At 31.8% G+C, this 4,082-nt stretch overlaps 1 pseudogene; it reads left to right on the forward strand.

Annotated features, from left to right (window-relative positions):
* Window positions 1–2,719, forward strand: part of LOC119574487 — an 8,184-nt pseudogene extending 5,465 nt beyond the window's left edge.
* Window positions 2,720–4,082: the final 1,363 nt, after the last annotated feature.

Here is a 4,082-nt window from a genome sequence, read left to right on the forward strand (position 1 = left end):
CTCTTATATATATATATATATATCTTACAATATATTCTATAATATATATATACATATATATATTATAGAATGATAGATAGATTGATATATATATATATATATATATATATATATATAGATCATAATTATATATATATATTTTATATATATATAATAATGTATATAATATATTATATACATATCATATAATATATAATATATAATATAATATATATATAGTATATAATATATAATAAATATATATAATATAAAATATATATAATAATATTATATAATATATATATATAATATATAATATATATATATTATATAATATATATATATTAATATAATAAATAAAATATATATATAATATATATAATATATATAATATATATTTTTAAATATATATAATAAATATTTTACATTTAATATATATAAAAAATTTTAAAAATTTTATATTTTTAATATATATTTAAAATTTTTAAAATAAAATTTTTAATTTTATTATATAATTTTATATATTTTTTAATTTTTTAAAAAAATTATATATAAAATATATATATTATAAAATATATATATATTTTTGGGAAGTAAATGTATGTGTGTGTTTGTGTTTTGCGTAAAATGTGTATATGCTTTGCTTTATATATAATATATATATATATTTTATATATTATATATATATATATATTTTATATATATAATATATATATATAGGGATATTAGGTATTTTTATGTATATATATATATTATATTTTTATATTTTTTATATAAATATATAAATTTAACTATTATATATTTTTGTGTGTGTGCTGTATATAGGGAACATTTGTTTTGTGGTCTGTATTTTCTTATATTTATATATATATATTTTTATATAGATAATATTATTTTTATATTTCCTATATATTTATATTAATATATTTTTTTGATTTTATGTATTTTTTTTATTTTGAAAAATTATATATTTTTTTTTTTATCCCTTTTTTTTTTTAAAAATTAATTTTTTATTTTTTTTATTTTTTTATTGGGGTGTTTGTGTGTGTTGTTGTTTTTTTATTTTTTTTTTTCTCTTTTTATTTTTTTTTTTTTCCCCCCCCCTTTTTCCCCCCCCCGGTGCACCCTTCCCCCCCCGCCCCCCCCTGCCCTCCCCGTTTCCTCCCTGCCCCCCCTCCGCCCCCCCCTGCCCCCCCCCCATGCCCCCGCCCCGCACACGCACCCCCACCCGCCCCCCCCCCCCCCCCCCCCCCCCCCACCCCCCCCCCACACCCACCCACACCCCCCCACCCCCCCACACCCACCCACCCCCACCCCCCCACCCCCCCACACACACAACCCACACACACCCCCCCTTTTATCTATCCTTTATTTTTTAGTTTTTTTGTGTTGTGTGTGTGTTTTGGGGGTGTGTGTGTGTTGTTTTTTTTTTTTTATTTATTATTTTTTTTTTTTTTTATTTAAAAAACCCCCCGGGTTTGGGCCCTCGAGGGGTCTTTGGCGCGCCCTGAAAAACCGACTCAAAAAAACCAAAATCCCCCCAACCCTTCCCCCGGCTTCCGCCCTCATGGTCCGGCATCCGCTATCCCGGCTGGCGTCCGCGTACAGGTAAAGGAAATGTAGTCCATTATCATTATCAACCATTTGAAGAAATTCACAAAGCAGTGTCCTTTTTTGTGATGTTATCTCGGGAAGTTAGGGTGACGTAGGGGAATTTCCCCTCTTGTCACATAAACCCCCCCTTGTTCTCAGCATTTTTAATATCCCCAAAATGTGCTATAAATACAAGCTGTTCTTATGCATATTGTTGTTATTACTGTTATTTTAGTCTTTTCAAAGTCACCTTAAATTACGACATGAACTTCTGGTTATTAGTGATTATGATATTCAGTCTTCCCTTCTTTGTACTTCAATTTTTTTTCTTTCCTTTTTTGTCCCAACCAGAGACCGTTTTTCCTGAACGGCCGGGCCCTTTCACGACTCGAAGGCCCGGTGGAAGCAAGAACAGGCCCGGGGGTCGAAGGGGGAAAATTACTACTGGTATTTTACTGTTCCCCGGCGGTCTCCTGGGGGCGCGGGGCCAGCGCGTCGGCCCCTTCGGGGAAATGCGGGCCCCAAAACCGGAGGTGTTCGATTTCAAAAGGGCAACTCACGGGGTAAAGGGGAAACGACCAGGGGGAGATCACGAAGGAAAAACGACTTACGACCGGGAAATAGTTTTCTTTTGGGACTTACATGGCCGTCGTGGGAAGGCAAATAGGGTTGCGAGACGCCGTCGCCTTCGCCTACAGGAACATGGAGGAACAGCTGAAGGCCCGCTACGGAAATGTTTCGTTCTCGTTCAACGAATTTCTGGAGTTCGTCGTTTGGTCGAACGATTGGGGTTGCGGGACCCCACTGGCCCCCCCCTTCCCAGGGAGCTGTCCCGTCCCTTGCAAACAGGACTACCAGTACATCCTACACCTGGAGACAATTGCCCAGGAGTCCGAGGTCCTTCTGCAAGACGTAGGATACCCGAAAGAGTTCCGGCTCCCCGCCAAACACAGGACAAAGGAACACGAATGAAACCCCACTTTTAAGATCTCGCTTACTTTAAAAACGTTCCAAAAGATCTGATTGAAAAAATTCTCAAAATTTACGAATATGACTTTGATGTTTTCGGATATAAGCAGAATGAATTCACATGAGTGAATTTATGTACAGTTTTAGAATAAATCAAGTGGGGTGCACGGAAAAAACAGGCGCGCAATTCCCTCCTTTACAATAATGAACCCTAAAAAGGGTTTTCAGTCGAAAAAATGAAATAGGAAAACTATTTTTTTCTTTAATTTGCCTTATGGAAAGAATGCCTAAAAGTAAGAATTTTATTGAAAAGAAAATAAATCATGGGGAAAGAAAATAAATAAAACAATATATGTTACAAAAAAAAGATTGTTTTTATTATACCCTATGGCTATCTATTGTCTAAACTTCAAATATCGATCATCTATATTATGAAATATTATATATATAATAATTTTTAAAATATATAATATATATATATATGTTTTGTTTTGGTGTGGGTGTGTGTGTGTTTTTTTTGTGTGTGTGTGTGTGTGTGGGTGTGGGGTGTGTGGTGTGTGTGTTGGGGGGTGTGTGTGTGTTGTGTGTACATAAAATATATACAATACCACACAAAATAATATATTAAATATATATAATTTTTATATAAAATATTAAAAATATTTTATTATGAAAAAAAACCCCACAACCCACACACACACACACAACACCCCACACACACACACCCACACCACACACACACACACACACAACCACACACACACACATATATATATATATATATATATAATAAAATATTAGATATATTATTAAAAATATAAAATTTTAATATACACACCCATGTTTTGTGTGTGTTTGTGCATGTCTAGGGGTTTTTGTGTGGGGTGTGTGTTATATATATATATAGTAATATTTATAAAATTAAAATATATATTATATTTTAAAATTATTTATAATATATACAACTATGAAAAACATATTATTTTTTATGTAAAAAATGAATGTATAAAATGTATAATATATATATAATATTATATATTATATATATATATAATATATATATATCTATATATATTATATATATATTTTTATATATACATACTAGCTGCTTTAAATCATCCCTGGGGCTCCTTTTAAAAACCAAAGCATCGCGCTCGCCAGCCCCCCGAATTTACCCCCTCCCGGGGGAAAAAACTCTTAAAGCCTCAGGGACCCCAAAGGGCCCGCCCAAAAAAACCCCGTTAATACCCGCGACCTACTGCAAATTCTTGGGGTTTTAAAGCTAGTTTTAATTCGGTTTTTTTGTATATGCATGCATACCCCTGACAGAAAGAAAACCTAAAAACTTTTCTATTTATTTTTGGGTTTTATGGTTTTTACTTTGTTTTTTAGTATTTTTGCTTTTTAAAATTATTAATAATTATTATTATCATTATTAGTAGTAGTATTTTCATAATGATATTACTATTATCAATATTCTTATTGTTATTGTTTTTCATTATTAATTTTTATAATCATTAAACATTATCATCGCTATAAAT

This window comes from Penaeus monodon, chromosome 6 (assembly GCF_015228065.2).
Source record: "Penaeus monodon isolate SGIC_2016 chromosome 6, NSTDA_Pmon_1, whole genome shotgun sequence".
NCBI lineage: Eukaryota > Metazoa > Arthropoda > Malacostraca > Decapoda > Penaeidae > Penaeus > Penaeus monodon.